Source organism: Salmo trutta, chromosome 4 (genome assembly GCF_901001165.1).
Source record: "Salmo trutta chromosome 4, fSalTru1.1, whole genome shotgun sequence".
NCBI lineage: Eukaryota > Metazoa > Chordata > Actinopteri > Salmoniformes > Salmonidae > Salmo > Salmo trutta.
In genome coordinates, this window is record NC_042960.1 from 33,308,823 (window position 1) to 33,326,987 (window position 18,165).

Genomic DNA, 18,165 nt, shown 5'->3' on the forward strand with positions numbered 1-18,165 from the left:
GAGAGGCTGCTGGAGACCTGGAACTCCACGTGGGTCGTGTGCGCTGGGACCACCAGGTTAGAGTGGCAGCGGCCACGCGGTGTGAAGCGTTTGTATGGCCTGTGCAGAGAGGAGAGAACAGGGATAGACAGACACATAGTTGACAGGCTACAGAAGAGGCTACGCTAATGCAAAGGAGATTGGAATGACAAGTGGACTACACGTCTCGAATGTTCAGAAAGTTAAGCTTACGTTGCGAAAATCTTATTGACTAAAATGACGAAAATGATACAGTACTGCTGGCTGGTGAAGTAGGCTAGCTAGCAGTGGCTGCGTTGTTGACTTTGTTTGAAAGTGTAGCTGGCTAGGTAACCTCGATAGTTTCAGTACTACACCTTATCATGATACAAAGGCAACTATGTAGCTAGCTAACATAACACTAATCAAGACGTTCCTTTGTAATGTATTTAGTTTCTACAATGCTGCTCGTCGGTAATAGTTGGCTAGGTTTGGAAATGGCGTCGCGGGGGACGAAAATAGCTGGCCAGCTAACCTCGATAATTACTCTAAACTACACAATTATCAAACTATGACAAACTATGACAAAGACAACTTATTGACTAAAATGACTAAAATGATACAGTACTGCTGGCTGGTAAAGTAGGCTATCTAGCAGTGGCTGCGTTGTTGACTTCGTTTGAAAGTGTAGCTGGCTAGGTAATCTCGATAGTTTCAGTGCTACACCTTATCATGATACAAAGGCAACTATGTAGCTAGCTAACACTAGCTAACCTGGCTAGCTAACCTCGATAATTACTCTAAACTACACAATTATCTTAGATGCAAAGACAACTATGTAGTTAGCTAACCCTACACTAATCAAATCGTTCCGTTGTAATGTATTAGTTTCTACAGTGCTGCTAGTCGGTAGAAGTTGGCTAGCTAGCTAGCAGTTGTTGACTAAGTAGGAGAACGGTGGCGCGGCGCGGCGGACGAAAATAGCTGGCTAGCTAACCTCGATAATTACTCTAAACTACACAATTATCTTAGATACAAAGACAGCAAAGACAACTATGTAGCTAGCTAACACTACACTAATCAAATCGTTCCGTTGTAATGTATTAATTTCTACAGTGCTGCTAGTCGGTAGAAGTTGACTAGCTATCTAGATAATATACATTATTTCTCTCCTCGTCTACTCCTCCTCTTTACTCAGCATCACTTAACCTGCTGAGCCAGCCAGAGAACATGGCTGCTGAATTGTTGGAACTTGGGATGGTTGAGGAGATTCTAGAACACAAACACAAACGACATCGGACATCTACCAGAGAGAGAGAGAGAGAGGTGGCCCTGCACGGGGAGTGAGTCTAATGCTTTAAAGAGCGATTTGGCCTTGTTTTGAAGTAGGCCATTAAAAAAGCGCTAGCAGCCATGACTGAAGCCAAATGAGGATTGTCTTGGGGGTGTGGTTTGATGACGATGTTTCTTGGGTGTGTCTTTGCCATTCAATCATAACACACAAGGGCAGTAGTGAGTAGGGCTGTTACCGTGACCGTATTACCGGCACACTGGCAGTCACGAGTGCTATGATGCTGCTGATGGTCAATAGTAGTCGCTAACGGACTGGTACTCAGGGCTCTATTGTCCCTCTAACCATTCTGACATCAATGCAAATGCAATCGAAAATCTAATCAAACACTCCATGAAAGCCCTGGCATTCCGAGTTTGAGCCGAATCGGATAAGCTGTTCTGCAGCGAGAACAAGCGCCTCATAACTGGTTGATCCATGGAATGAAATGTGTTCCTATAAGCCCATGTGGCATAACATTTCTATAGGCTATGCAATTGCACGAGAAAACTGAGTTTTGTAGGAAGATCCCATCAGCTTTCTATACGCTAGGCCTACTATATTTATTTCTCAACTTTCCTGATCTTAAGCACATTGCTTCGCTTTACAAACGGAGTAGCCTAACTGGCAGGCATGAAAATGAACTGTGGGAAAAGCGTATTATGTATTTTTTTCCCCTGCCCGTTTCGAGACAGGTGCATGATAATGGCCCATTCTAAATCAAAACTTATATTATTTAGTATATGTAAAGACCAGATTAAATTGAGAATAGTCTGATGGATGAGAATATTATCACTTGTGAATGATGCCCAGCATGTGCAGTCTAAGGCAAGAAACAGAGCATACGTGTTTTTGCCAACTTTTCCCAAATTATAGTCACATGCATCATCTAGCCTAGCCCAAAGGCCTATATGTTTTGATAATGTTTGTATCACAACTAAAGTGGCCAAATAACTCTAAGCTTAGCCTATAGCCTGGAATATGATTGGTGAGCACATAGCCTACAGAGCCTAGAATGTTTTGTTTTTATTTATTTCACCTTTATCTAAACAGGTAGGCTAGTTGAGAACAAGTTCTCATTTACAACTGCGACCTGGCCAAGATAAAGCAGTTTGACACATACAACAACACAGAGTTAAACATGGAATAAACAAACATACATTCAATAATCCAGTAGAAAAAGTCTATATACAGTGTGTGCAAATGAGGTAAGATAAGGGAGGTAAGGCAATAAAATAGGCCATAGTGGCAAGGTAATTACGATATAGCAATTAAACACTGGAGTGATAGATGTGCAGAAGATGAATGTGCAAGTAGAGATACTTGGGTGCAAAGGAGCCAAATAAGTAAATAAATACAGTATGAGGTAGTTGGATGGGCTATTTACAGATGGGCTATGTTCAGGTGCAATGATCTGTGAGCTGCTCTGACAGCTGGTGCTTGAAGTTAGTGAGGGAGATATGAGTCTCCAGCTTCAGTGATTTTTGCAATTCGTTCCAGTCATTGGCAGCAGAGAACTGGAAAGAAAGGCGGCCAAAAGGTGAAATGGTTTTGAGGGTGACCAGGGAAAAATATACAGTGGGGCAAAAAAGTATTTAGTCAGCCATCAATTGTGCAAGTTCTCCCACTTAAAAAGATGAGAGAGGCCTGTAATTTTCATCATAGGTACACGTCAACTATGACAGACAAAACTAGAAAAAAAATCCAGAAAATCACATTGTAGGATTTTTTATGAATTTATTTGCAAATTATGGTGGAAAATAAGTATTTGGTCACCTACAAACAAGCAAGATTTCTGGCTCTCACAGACCTGTAACTTATTCTTTAAGAGGCTCCTCTGTCCTCCTCTCGTTACCTGTATTAATGGCACCTGTTTGAACTTGTTATCACTATAAAAGACACCTGTCCACAACCTCAAACAGTCACACTCCAAACTCCACTATGGCCAAGACCAAAGAGCTGTCAAAGGACACGAGAAACAAAATTGTAGACCTGCACCAGGCTGGGAAGACTGAATCTGCAATAGGTAAGCAGCTTGGTTTGAAGAAATCAACTGTAGGAGCAATTATTAGGAAATGGAAGACATACAAGACCACTGATAATCTCCCTTGATCTGGGGCTCCACGCAAGATCTCACCCCGTGGGGTCAAAATGATCACAAGAACGGTGAGCAAAAATCCCAGAAGCACACGGGGGGACCTAGTGAATGACCTGCGGAGAGCTGGGACCAAAGTAACAAAGCGTACCATCAGTAACACACTACGCCGCTAGGGACTCAAATCCTGCAGTCCAAGACGTGTCCCCCTGCTTAAGCCAGTACATGTCCAGGCCTGTCTGAAGTTTGCTAGAGAGCATTTGGATGATCCAGAAGAGGATTGGGAGAATGTCATATGGTCAGATGAAACCAAAATATAACTTTTTGGTAAAAACTCAACTCATTGTGTTTGGAGGACAAAGAATGCTGAGTTGCATCCAAAGAACACCATACCTACTGTGAAGCATGGGGGTGGAAACATCATGCTTTGGGGCTGTTTTCTGCAAAGGGACCAGGACAACTGATCCGTGTAAAGGAAAGAATGAATGGGGCCATGAAGTGGCCTAGCCTGTCTCCAGATCTCAACCCCATAGAAAATCTTTGGAGGGAGTTGAAAGTCCATGTTGCCCAGCGACAGCCCCAAAACATCACTGCTCTAGAGGAGATCTGCATGGAGGAATGGGCCAAAATACCAGCAACAGTGTGTGAAAACCTTGTGAGGACTTACAGAAACTGTTTGACCTGTGTCATTGCCAACAAAGGGTATATAACAAAGTATTGAGAAACTTTTGTTATTGACCAAATACTTATTTTCCACCATAATTTGCAAATAAATTCATAAAAAAATCCTACAATGTAATTTTCTGGATTTTTTTTCTCATTTTGTCTGTCATAGTTGAAGTGTACCTGTGTACCTCTCATCTTTTTAAGTGGGAGAACTTGCACAATTGGTGGCTGACTAAATACTTTTTTGCCCCACTGTACCTGCTGGAGCGCGTGCTGTGGGTGGGTGCTGCAATGGTGACCAGTGAACTGAGATACGGCGGGGCTTTACCTAGCAAAGACTTGTAGATGACCTGGAGCCAGTGGGTTTGGCGATGAGTATGCTGCGAGGGCCAGCCAATGAGAGCGTACAGGTCGCACTGTTGGGGAGTATATGGGGCTTTGGTGACAAAACGGATGGCACTGTGATAGACTGCATCCAATTTGTTGAGTAGAGTGTTGGAGGCTATTTTGTAAATTGCATCGCTGAAGTCGAGGATTGGTAGGATAGTCAGTTTTACGAGGGTATGTTTGGCAGCATGAGTGAAGGAGGCTTTGTTTCGAAATAGGAAGCCGATTCTAGATTTAATTTTGGATTGGAGATGCTTAATGTGGGTCTGGAAAGAGAGTTTACAGTCTAACCAGACACCTAGGTATTTGTAGTTGGCCACATATTCTTGGTCAGAAACGTCCAGAGTAGTGATGCTGGATGGGCGGGCAGGTGTGGGCAGCGATCGGTTGAAGAGCATGCATTTAGTTTTACTTGCATTTAAGACCAGTTAGAGGCCATGGAAAGAGAGTTGTATGGCATTGAAGCTCATCTGGAGGTTTGTTAGCACAGTGTCCAAAGAAGGGCCAGAAGTATACAGAATGGTGTCGTCTGCGTAGTGGTGGATCAGAGAATCACCAGCAGCAAGAGCGACATCGTTGATGTGTACAGAGAAGAGAGTCGGCCCGAGAATTGAACCCTGTGGCACCCCTATAGAGACTGCTAGAGGTCCGGACAACAGGCCCTCCGATTTGACACACTGAACTCTATCAGAGAAGTAGTTGGTGAACCAGGTGAGGAAGTCATTTGGGAAACCAAGGCTGTTAAGTTTGCCGATTAGAATGTGGTGATTGACAGAGTCGAAATCCTTGGCCAGGTTGATGAATATGGCTGCACAGTATTGTCTCTTATCGATGGCAGTTATGATATCGTTTAGGACCTTGAGCGTGGCTGAGGTGCACACATGACCGGCTCGGAAACCAGATTGCATAGCGGCGAATGTACGGTTGAATTCGGAATGGTCGGTGATCTGTTTGTTAACTTGTCTTTCGAAGACCTTAGAAAGGCAGGGTTGGATAGATATAGGTCTGTAGCAGTTTGGGTCTAGAGTGTCTCCCTCTTTGAAGAGGGGGATGACCACGGCAGCTTTCCAATCTTTGGGGATCTCACACGATACGAAAGAGAGATTGAACCGGCTAATAATATGGGTTGCAACAATTTCGGCAGATCATTTTAGAAAGAGAGGGTCCAGATTGTCTAGGGGTCCAGATTTTGCAGCTCTTTCAGAACATCAGCTATCTGGATTTTGGTGAAGGAGAAATGGGGGAGGCTTGGGTGAGTTGCTGTGAGGGGTGCAGAGCAGTTGACCAGGGTAGAGGTAGCCAGGTGGAAAGCATGGCCAGCCGTAGAAAAATGCTTATTGAAATTCGCAATTATCGTGAATTTATCAGCGGTGACAGTGTTTCCTAGCCTTAGTGCAGTGGGCAGCTGGGAGGAGTTTGTGATACAGGATGCAATTTTCTGTTTGAAAAAGCTAGCCTTTGCTTTCCTAATTGCCTGTGTATATTGGTTCCTAACTTCCCTGAAAAGTTGCATATCACAGGGGCTATTTGATGCTAATGCAATACGCCGTAGGATCCTTTTGTGCTGGTCAAGGGCAGTCAGGTCTGGAGTGAACCAAGGGCTATATCTGTTCCTGGTTCAACATTTTTTGAATGGAGCATCCTTATTTGGTGAGGAAGGCACTTTTAAAGAAAAAACAGGCATCCTCTACTGATGGGATGCGGTCAATATCCTTCCAGGATACCCGGGCCAGGTCGATTAGAAAGGCCTGCTCAGTGAAGTGTTTTAGGGAGTGTTTGACAGTGATGAGGGGTGGTCGTTTGACCGCAGACCCATTACGGATGCAGGCAATGAGGCAGTGATCGCTGAGATCTTGGTTGAAGACAGCAGAGGTGTATTTGAAGGGCAAGTTGGTTAGGATGATATCTATGAGGGTGCCCGTGTTTACAGATTTGGGGTTGTACCTGATAGGTTCATTGATAATTTGTGTGAGATTGAGAGCATCAAGCTTAGATTGTAGAATGGCCGGGGTGTTAAACATGTCCCAGTTTAGATCACCTAGCAGCACGAGCTCTGGAGATAGATGGGGGGCAATCAATTCACCTATGGTGTCCAGGGCACAGCTGGGAGCAGAGGTTGTTCTATAGTAAGTGGCAATGGTGAGAGACTTGTTTCTGGAAAGGTGGATTTTTAGTAGAAGCTCGAATTGTTTGGGCTGAGTCCTGGATAGTATGACAGAACTCTGCAGGCTATCTCTGCAGTAGATTGCCACTCCGCCTCCTTTGGCAGTTCTATCTTGTTGGAAAATGTTATAGTTAGGGATGGACATTTCTGAGTTTTTGGTGGTCTTCCTAAGCCAGGATTCAGACCCGGCTAGGACATCCGTGTTGGCAGAGTGTGCTAAAGCAGTGAATACAACAAACTTGGGGAGGAGGCTTCTAATGTTAACATGCATGAAACCAAGGCTTTACGGTTATAGAAGTCAACAAATGAGAGCGCCTGGGGAATGGGAGTGGAGCTAGGCACTGCAGGGCCTGGATTAACCTCTACATCAACAGAGGAACAGAGGAGGAGTAGGATAAGGGTATGGCTAAAGGCTATAAGAACTGGTAGTCTAGTACGTTCGGAACATTGAGTAAAAGGAGCAGGTTTCTGGGCGCGATAATATAGGTTCAAGTCATAATGTACAGACAAAGGTATGGTAGGATGTGAATACAGTGGATGTAAACCTAGGCATAGAGTGACGATGAGAGAGATATTGTCTCTAGAGACATCATTTAAAACAGGTGATGTCACCGCATGTGTGGGAGGTGGAACTGAAGGGTTAGCTAAGGCATATTGAGCAGGGCTAGAGGATCTACAGTGAAATATGACAATAATCACTAACGAGACAGAAATGGACAAGGCATATTGGCATTAGGGAGAGGCATGCATAACCGAGTGATCATAGGGGTCCAGTGAGTAGTTAAGCTGGCTGGAGACACTGCGATTCAGACAGCTAGTGGGCTGGGCTAGCAAGCTAGCAGAAGGGCCTTAGAGGGACGTCGCGACGGGAGAAGTCTGTTGTAGCCTCCTCATGCGGAGCCTCCTCATGCGGTTCCATCGGCAGACCAGCCGTGATGGATTAGTAGGGTTCCGTGTAGTAATGGGGCCCAGTCCAATTGGCAAAATAGGTATAGTGGCCCAAGAACTTGGTCGATGGACTTATTCAGCTAACAGTCCGATATTCTCTAGACAGCTAGCGAGCCGTGGCTAGCAGATGGGCATTCAGGGGACATTGCAACGGAGGGGCCTGTTGGAAAAAGAACCCTCGGGCAGATTACGTCGGTAGTCCAGTCGTGATGGATTAGCAGTGCTTCGTGTAGTAAATCCTGGGATATGGAGAGAAAATAAGTCCGGTATGCTCTGGTTTGAATCGCGTTGTGCAAACTGGCGAGAAATTTCCGAGCTAGAGGTTAGCTGATGACCGCTAGCAGTGGTTAGCTTACTACTAGCTAGTAGCTAGTTAGCTGGCTAGCTTCTGTTAGGGGATTCCGGTTCGAAAGTAAGTAAAGAAAAATACTTTAGAAAATAGCAGATCCATAACACATTGGGTGAGGCGGGTTGCAGGAGAGTATTTTGAAGTTGAGCTTTAGGAAAAATATAAAAAGATATGCGAAGAATTTTTTTTTTATATATATACATGGGACACGACAAGACGAGGACAAAGACGTCTGACTGCTATGCCATCTTGGAACGGCATCGTTTCTAAGAATGTGTTATTATAAACTCAGTCATTGCGCAATCACATGTAAAAACAGAGTTTTGACTGGTCACTATTTAAAAGAGGATCCAAGCTTTCTCGTGCTGCTATTCCATGACATAGACTGACCAGGTGAATCCAGGTGAAAGCTAAGATCCCTTATTGATGTCACTTGTTAAATCCACTTCAATCATTGTAGATGAAGGGGAGGAGACAGGTTGAGGAATAATTTTAAGCCTTGAGACAATTGAGACATAGATTGTGTATGTGTGCCATTCAGAGGGTGAACGGGCAAGACAAAATATTTAAGTGTCTCTGAACGGGGTATGGTAGTAGGTGCCAGGCACTCCAGTTTGACTGTGCCAAGAACTGCAAAGCTGATGGGTTTTTCACGCTCAACAGTTTTCCGTGTATACTTAGAATGGTCCACCACCCAAAAGACTTACAGCCAGCTTGACTCAACTGTGGGAAGCATTGGAGTCAACATGGGCCAGCATCCCCGTCGAACACTTTCGATACCTTGTATGGTCCATGCCCTGACAAATTGAGGCTGTTCTGAGGGCAAAGGGGGTGCAACTCAATATTAGGAAGGTGTACCTTATGTTTTCTACACTCAATGTATATTGGTAGGCTATATGTAAATACCAGGCTAAATTGAGAATAGTCTGATTGGTGAGAATATTATCAAGTGCTTGTCAAATTGTCAATGAGAGACTGATGAAGTCTGTGCAGCCCGCACAGGAAACAGAGCATTTCAAATCATCATTATTCGCATCATGCAGCCTTAGAATGTATTACAAATCAAAACATATAGCCTAAGGTGTGTATTACAACTAAAGTTGCATCAATAACTCTAAGTTAAGCATTAAAATGATCACTTTGTTAACTGCTCAACACAGCGCACTCCCTCGGAAATCATTTGTGATAAATATACTTTCTATTTTATTGAGCTATGTTCAATTGTATTCTTCTTACTATAAAATACTATAAAAAAATGCCATGGAATTATAAGCAAGTGTCACGCCCTGACCTTAGAGATCCTTTAAATTCTCTATTTGGTAGGTCAGGGTGTGACGAAATCTATGTTTATATTTCTTTGTTGGCCGAGTATGGTTCCCAATCAGAGGCAGCTGTCTATCGTTGTCTCTGATTGGGGATCATACTTAGGCAGCCCTTTTTCCCACCTTCAGTGTTTGCACTCCTAGCTTTCCGTTCGTTGTATTGTTTTTTTGGTGGTACATTTAAAATTAAAGAAAATGTACGCCTACCACACTGCACCTTGGTCTTCATTGAACGACGAATGTTACAGAAGATCCCACCACCAAAGGACCAAGCAGCGTGGTCAGGAGGACTGGACCTGGGAGGAAATCCTGGAGGGAGCAGGACCCTGGACAAGGCCCGGGGAATATCGCCGTCCAAGGGAGGAGATAGAGGCAGCAAAGGAGGAATTGCGACGCTACGAGGAACTAGCACGGCAACATCGGAAGCCCGAGAGGCAGCCCCAAAAAACATTTTTGGCGGGGCACACGGGGAGATTGGCAGAGTCAGGGTTTAGACCTGAGCCAAGCACTATATCTCCAGTGCGCATTCAAAGCCCGGTGCGCTCTGTGCCTGTGCCCTGCTTTTGCCGTGCTAGAGTGGGCATTCAGCCAGGACGGATGGTGCCGGCTCAGTGCTCCTGGTCTCCAGTACGCCTCCTCGGTCCAGGATATCCTGTGCCAGCTCTACGCAATGTGTTGCCAGTGCGCCTTCACAGCCCAGTTCGTCCTGTGCCAGCGCCCCGCACTTGCCAGGCTAAAGTGAGCATCCAGCCAGGACGGGTTGTGCCAGCCCTACGCTCCAGACCTCCAGTGCGCCTCCACGGCCCAGTATATCCTGCGCCAGCTCTATGCACTGTGTCGCCAGTGCGCCTTCACAGCCCAGTTCGTCCTGTGCCAGCGCCCCGCACTGGCCGGGCTAAAGTAAGCATCCAGACAGGACGGGTTGTGCCAGCCCTACGCTCCAGACCTCCAGTGCGCCTCCACGGCCCAGTATATCCTGTGTTAGCTCCGCGCACCCGGTCTCCAGTGTGTCTCCCCAGTCCGGTGAGACCTGTTCCGGCTCCGTGGCACGAAGCCTCCAGTGAGGATCCATGGCCCGGAGCCTGTAGTGATGATCCATGGCACGAAGCCTCCAGCGACGGTCCGCAGTCCAGAGTCTCCAGCGACGGTCCGCAGTCCAGAGTCTCCAGCGACAGTCCAGAGTCTCCAGCGACGGTTCCCAGTCCAGAGTCTCCAGCGACAGTCCAGAGTCTCCAGCGACGGTTCCCAGTCCAGAGCCTCCGGCGATGATCTACGGTCCGGTTCTTCCGGCGACGATCCAGGGTCCGGAGCCTCTGGCGATGATCCACGGTCTGGTTCCACCGAAGTATGGGGAGCCGCAAGCGGAGTGGGGGCTACGTCCCGAACCGGAGCCGCCACCGAGGGAGTAGATGCCCACCCGGACCCTCCCCTATAGGTTCAGGTTTGCGGCCGGCAGTCCGCACCTTTGGGAGGGGGGGGGGTATTGTCACGCCCTGACCTTAGAGATCCTTTAAAGTCTCTATTTGGTAGGTCAGGGTGTGACTAGGGTGGGAAATCTATGTTTATATTTCTTTGTTGGCCGAGTATGGTTCCCAATCAGAGGCAGCTGTCTATCGTTGTCTCTGATTGGGGATCATACTTAGGCTGCCCTTTTTCCCACCTTCAGTTGTGGGATCTTGTCTTTTGTGTTGCATGTGTTTACACTCCTAGCTTTACGTTTGTTGTATTGTTTTTTGGTGGAACATTTAAAATTAAAGAAAATGTACGCCTACCACGCTGCACCTTGTTCTTCATTGAACGACGAACGTTACAGCAAGTCGAAGTTTACACAGTTTTACCCGGAGGAAAATGGGGCAGGGTCATCATGCTTTTTCAATTTCAGCCAGCGGGAGGGTTTAGTCTTTTTTTATTTAGTCCAGTGGAGGGTCATGTAATTTGTTATCGATTAAATGTCATAATGCTCAGTGTTTGAGAATGAATTACTTATTATATCTCGATGTGTGCCCGATGCTGCCCCTCAGCCCTGATTCTCTGCTCGTTGAGCAATATCAGTGCACCTAGTGTGGTCTCAATCAAATGATCCATAGCCTATAATATAGGCTATACGAAGAGCATGCTCGGAGATGCACCGGGCAAAGTTATATTTCTAAGAAAATGAACTTCCATCCTGAGTTTTTGTACTACTGGGATGGTGTATTTAAAACTAGGCTACACTACATTTTTTTATTTAACGAGGCAAGTCAGTTAAGAACAAATTCTTAATTACAATGACAGCCAGTGTGTTGACTGCCTTGTTCAGAACTACAGATTTTTACCTTGTCAGCTCGGGGATTCGATCCAGCAACTTTTCAGTTACTGGCCCAATGCTCTAACCACTAGGCTACCTGCCACCCCGTGTGCATTACACACTGCAATGGATAGGCTATCCCAATCATAAGCCCTGGCCTTCCCTGCTCTTGATGTAAACGCTTTTGTGCTGCCTACCCAATGGCTGTGCTCTGTACCGGTGGCACTTCAGGAGACAAGTCTAAGGCTTCTTCCGAAGAACAAAAATATATTAGTAAAATAAAAATATATCTGTGCAGTGGACTAGGCCTACTGATGTCCTGTTCAGTTTGAGAGGGAGAGTGTGAAGATGAGATGGAAGACCGGAGCTAAGCTTGCTACTGCTATAATTGATTTTAATAAAAATGTTTAATTGTCCGAAATGAAGCTATTTATTAGAGTTATTGACCTCACAATAAGTCATATTCAAGTAATTTACAAAATGTACATTACTATGAACCGGCAGCCGCGGAGATGGACAGCGCATGGGTGCTGAAAGTAGGCTATTTCGAGAATGTCTAATTCATTTAAACAGTCTTCATTTCAATTTGACTTTGGGCTACAAACAACAGGATGGCCTTTGTGTTGGAGCCTATTTCTTCCTATTCAAGAAATAAGAGGTAGGCCTACCTGTTTGACAGATTAAATTATAGTCTACTAGCCATAGATGTTGTCAGCCAATTCCTTCAGTCACCATGCACTCCTTAAATATCTCAGTGTCAGTGAATGACTTGGTGTGTTAAATTAAAACCAGGGCTCGAATTGAGGGGGTATGTGAGGGTATTGTGGCTTTTGTTAAAGAAAATGGCTTAAAACATAGTTTACCTTTGGACCGGCAGTTGTTTGCATGACAGTTACCGGCTGACACATTTTCAGGACCGCCACAGCTCTATTAGTGAGTACAGCGAGGTAAACTAAGCTAGCTTTTCTATGGTGAGAACAAAGTTGAGGACTTCTCCCCTCCTGACTGACTCGCCATCTTAAGATGGTCAGCTAATTCAGTTCCACGTGTAGGCTAAAGCCTGCGCTGACCTTGTGTTTAGCCAAGCTGACAGCAGCTAGCTAGCATAGCTTGGGGATAGCTGTAGCTGGCTAGCCTATCTATCTGATATTTCTCTGTCATCAGTTACGGCAAGAGCCTGGAATGTGTTTAATAACACACTCATTCTACAACACCTTGCTAAAAAAGTAGCTTGCAACTTAGTTTAAAATGTTCATTATATTTGCTGACAAGGCTCCAGAATGCTAGCTAGCTAGCTACCTAACTTGCCAATCCAGGTTAGTTATCAATATCTTTGTCCGAGTTGAAATTAGTTGGCTAGCAAGCTAGTATCCAATGCAAATGGACTACAGTTAGCTGTTGTTTACAAGGTAGATAGCTAACATGAGCTATGCACATCTTCCTCTGACATGGTACAACACGTTGCACATTAGTTTGATGTATTTAGCTAGCTACAGTATCACTCCCCTGTGATATCATAGCTAGCCTGGCTCAATAGTATGCCTACCCTTGCCACCTGGGGACAGCCCATCTGGAAGTCCAGGATCCAATTGCAGAGGGAAGTGTTTAATCCCAGGGTCCTTAGCTTAATGATGAGCTTGTTGTAATGCATTGGAAGTTTGCAGCAACTTTATGGAAGCCTATTTTCACTTCTATTTCCTGAGCGAAATGTGCGTGTTGCACCCATACAGTATGCAGACTTGACAACATTGTCCACAAACTCCACATGGCAGCTGGGGGCGGACCACAGCATGTTATCTCTGGGCAATTGGGCATCATTGGCAAAAGTGGGCATGTAAGTATTACATACCCAACTCTCAAGTAAGTTGTGATGAACTCGCTTACAAAACTCCGTTTTGGATGAGACTGACTTCATGATCAAAATGATCCTATTTACACTTTCCTCAATTTTGACACTATAATATGATTCTGACTCATATCGATGCCACATAGGCCAATTTCTATGAGAGAAGTCGTTTATTGCCTTCAGTTGCTCTTTAAAGATCTTCAACAACCAGCTGCTCTCTAAGCCACAGAGAGAGGAGTGGGTTTGGACGACTGAGCTCTAGAATTCTAGCAATGTTCCAGAACCCACCTGGAGATTATTTTGTGTGGCTGGATGGAATGGGAGGAAGGATGATGACTGGAATTGAATGCTAGGATGTCTACTGGTGTCTATGGCTTGTTGCCTTCGTCTGGGGTTAAGCCTTTCTAAACCAGTGGCGATTGGAGGGGTACCATTCCTGGAAGATAAAACAGCTTCACCAGCTGGTAAAGGTATGCTGCCCTGAATCCACGCAGGTTCACCTCCCAGGCCATCCTCTCAGCCCTTATAAGGTAAAATCACAGGTCTGCCGAGAGCAAGAGTGAAGCTATTTTGCAGCATTGAGACGAACTTAGGGATTCATGGCTGGGAAAAGCTTGAAGCATGTAGAAGACGGCGTTTGTTTTCTCTGATTCCCTGTACACATCCTGGAATTCTGGACTGGCTGCTGGCATTATGCAAAAATACAGAATTGGAGCTATTTTTTATCCAGTTCAGAGTCTTTGGTAAACGCATCAGCGAAGCCTAACAAAATGTGTGTTTTCAGAGCTCGGTTATAAGCATAAACAACCCTCCATTTCTTTTGGCCCTCTTGCAGAAATCTGTGCCGATCCTTCCAAAGTTTTGCTGTGTCTGTGGGTGTTCTGGGCTTCTTTTTTGTTGTAATATCTATTTTTGTCCATTAGGGTTGTGGTCAGTTCCATCTCAACTCCCATCAGTATAAGAATCCTCATTTGAAATAAGTGAGACTTTTCAATTCTTTATTGACTGAATTGAAATGGAATTCAAACCAGGTCTGTTGTCCAGTGCTCTCTGCGTTTGTTCTCTTACGCACCATTTGTGTGCTCCCATCTCTGTGTGTTGTGTACAGTACTATGTGTTCTGGAACTTCCGGACCTGGCCTGTCTGTGTGTGTTTTGACTTTGTCTGAAAGTGGGGGTTTCATCACAGGAGGAATCCATATTTATGAACAGATTCACAACTATTTTTCTTAGGTTCTGCCACAATAAATTATATAGAACTTTTAGAACACAAGGCCTGAAATAAAATTGTGAATTTATCTAGGCGTTTATCTATGCCAATAGTGCGCAACAATGCCTCATTTATCATAGCCATATCAGATAACAAATCCTAATTGCTAAATTTCGCCATATATATTCAGTCAATAAAACAATTGTGTTATTTAAGGTTGATTTAAATCGGAATATCAACTGGTTATATTATATCGTGGCAGTGGTGCTTCTTTGTAGAAGCCTATAGCTGTGCAATGGCATACATAGCCTTGTTTTGTTAATTTAGCAGACAAGACACTCTTATTTCCTGAGTCCTTATCACAGTCAAGACACACCTGTTTCATATCAGTTTGCAAACAATGTAAAATATATATAATTGAGTTAATAAAGCCGCATACAACCATGGTCTCTTTTTTGTTTTCTTGAGTAAGGCAGCTCCAAATACAGGTGTTACAGCCTAGCTCAGTGCTTTCTGTGGTGGTGGGGTGGGCCAGCAGAAAATAGGAGCATTGCGTCGTGACTGGCTCAGTATTCTGTCACTCATGGGGACCTTGCGCACTCGCCAAGCTTTCAGTCCATATAAAGGGTAGATATCCAACATTTCAGCCCCTTGGGTGCTACCATAGAGTTATATTGCAAGTGCCCTTCCAAGAAGGCTCAAGGTCATTGGCCATAGAAATGACGTCAAATCACTTTATGTACAGTTGTTTTGATTGGACTGATCATGTCAACATCTTACTTTCACAATCTTAGCTAGCAGTCATCATCATGAATCAAGTCTACTGGCAAATCATTTTTAATCCTTGTCATATGAAGATAAATAATGAAGAGGAAAATATAGTAAAACGTATCGGTGCTCATCGGCCATTGGACATAAACATTACACAACAAGTTGGAAATCACAAATTCAACAATGACTGGTTTGGAAGGAATCAGTGGCTAACTGTGAGTTCAAGACAACTGGGAACTCGGGGAAAACGAGCTACGACTGGGAAAATACGTTTTGAACAGTCATTCAACTCGGACTTCGTAAATCGGCATCTTTCTCTTTGATGACAACATTTGCCCGCCGCGCAACTTTCCTGTCCAAGCACATCACAATAATGTGAGTCCAAAAATGTATTGTGCTGCTTCATAAATTATGTAGGATGCCATAGAGATATGTATACTGTAGCTAAGAAATTAATACTAATTGTATGTTGTGTAGTAAGCTGTTAGTAGCCCCTGTGCCTCACCCTAATAATTTGGTCTATTTTCACCAACGCGGTATTGTAAACACATTGTTCGTGCCCGGTGTGTGCTTGTTTGCCTATAACCTGTTTTAGAGAAATGTAATCATTGAATATTGTAAGAGCTTTCATTGTCTGTTTATATACCCCCTTTATTTATCCTACGGTTCTGTAAGAACGGCCCATGTTCTGAATTCTGTCACTGTACATTTCAAAAGTGCTGAACAAATAGTTTTATTGACTACGTCCGTTGTCGCTCGCTCATTAATGTCTTAATCGAAATTACAGATCGCCTCTTATCCGCTTGTTGTCCTCTTATGCCATAGTTTGTACATCTCAATTGACAGTAGAAACCACATTTATTTAAGCAAGCCAGCCATATCAGCTCTGTTTTTTTTTTTAAAGGCAGTTAATGAGGCTGAATGAACTGTTTCGCTGCCAGACAAGGCTCCGCTGAAAGCCAGATGTAGCTGTGGCAAGGTGTTGGGACTGCTGTTGGGACTCTGCTTTTGGGACAGCTATATATAGGCCCTAACAGTTTGTGGGCACCGTTAGTCACCGTTATAGTGCAATTAATGTATTGTTTAGTGTTGTGTAGTGGCTTTGCTGGCATGCATCCCACATTTTTTTTTTTTTGCCCCACCAAGATGTACATGCTAAAATGGCCACTGCATACAGACACAGCTTGGCCACATTGTAACTGCGAAGCGCACATGGTGTGATCACATACTGGGCTCAGCCAGGACAGTTACTTTTGTAACTGAATGAAAACATTTGAACAACGTGATTTAACCGATTGATGTTCGGAAAATAGATGGCAAAAATGCAGAATGGTGTTAAATGCCTATAAACAGCTTGTTGAGAAAATGTATTATTAACATGTAATTAGGCCTACTGTCATATGCATGTGCTCATCATGGTTCTTACAGGCTAAGTTAAATGACAAAAATGTGCTTGTGGTTCACGCAGCTCAAATGATATGTAACAACAACCTGAGTGCATCAGCACAACAAATATATACATTTTTTTAAATGCAGGTGCATTTTCATTTTTAACACCAGTGGTATAACTAGTGCTTTCTAACTGTACTGAACCAACACAGTGGCGCACGGGAAGGAAGCAAAACTTTGCTGTGGGCAAAACCATTCATCTTCAGGTGATGGGGGGGGGTTGCAAAATGCAATCTGTTAATGATTATATAATATATGCAATTGTCATATTAATTTTAATACAGACTAGCTCAAAACATGAATCATTGAAAATGACAAATTACCCAATAGATCATGATACTTTTCTGGTAAATGTGGTAAGTACTTTTCTGTTTGGAATGTGGGGATGCAGCTGCTCCATTACTCATGCGTCTATGTGTGGCAGTGTGTGTGTGTGTGTGGCAGTGTGTGTGGCAGTGTGTGTGGCAGTGTGTGTGGCAGTGTGTGTGTGTGTGTGTGTGTGTGGCAGTGCATACCTCAGTTCCCTGTTGTGTAGTTAATCATGTCCAGGGATGGCCATTCAACCATTCAATCAGCCCCTGGAGGAGACCCCCCCCCCTCCCTCCCTCCCACCCTCCCTCCCTCTCTCTCTCTCTGTCTCTCTCCCCTGGAGGAGACCTCTCGCTCTCTCTCGCTATCTCTCACTCCAATAAGAAGAATGTAAGCTCTGTCTCTGAGACACGTGCACACACATACACACTGAGTGGTAGATTGGCCGAGCCTAAAGAATGCAATTGTTCCGTATACCAGGAACAATCTAGAATGCAGATGCCATATAGTTGCTTTCTGCAGAACTGCAGGCATTGTGACAAGGGTGTCATCCAATCCTCAGGGTCACATCCAATCCTCCTTTTCTCTTTCTCTCCTTCCATAATTCAAGTCATTCTCAGATGTCAATTAAGCCTCTGTGTTCTAGCTTTAACTCAATTAAGTTTTATATCTCACTCAAAATGACTTAGCGGACTGACTTAGCATTGGCAAACGTTAGTGTTGGGACTACTAGGCTAGTGTGCCTCCACAGTGTGGACTGTTAGCTGTGTCTCTGCACTCTGGCCTGACCCGTACTGTCACTATTAGCCCCAGCCTAAAGCCACAGCAGCTCCCTGACAGCTACAGAAGCGCAACACTGAGACTGTTTGTGTGCTTATGCATGTGTGTGTTTTGGTGGCATGCATCCACACACACACACTGGGACGCAAGCAGATGCGCTCAAACACAACACAACACAGGTATGCACAATCGCCCATGCACACACACACACTCTTGTATGCAAAAATACACTGAGTATAGTAAACATTAAGACATT

The 18,165-nt window shown here is 44.4% G+C and overlaps 1 protein-coding gene across 3 annotated transcripts in view; it reads left to right on the forward strand.

The window, feature by feature from the left end:
- Positions 1 to 18,165, forward strand: part of LOC115192254 (N(G),N(G)-dimethylarginine dimethylaminohydrolase 1) — a 120,692-nt gene that overhangs the window by 55,433 nt on the left and 47,094 nt on the right. Inside the window, exon 1 of one of the 3 annotated variants that reach the window (XM_029750551.1) lies at positions 15,704 to 15,746. The exons of the other annotated variants lie outside the window; for them this stretch is intronic. The gene's annotated coding sequence lies outside the window, so the exon portion shown is untranslated. Of the gene's footprint in view, positions 1 to 15,703; positions 15,747 to 18,165 lie in introns of those variants that run through there. 3 annotated transcript variants of the gene reach the window in all.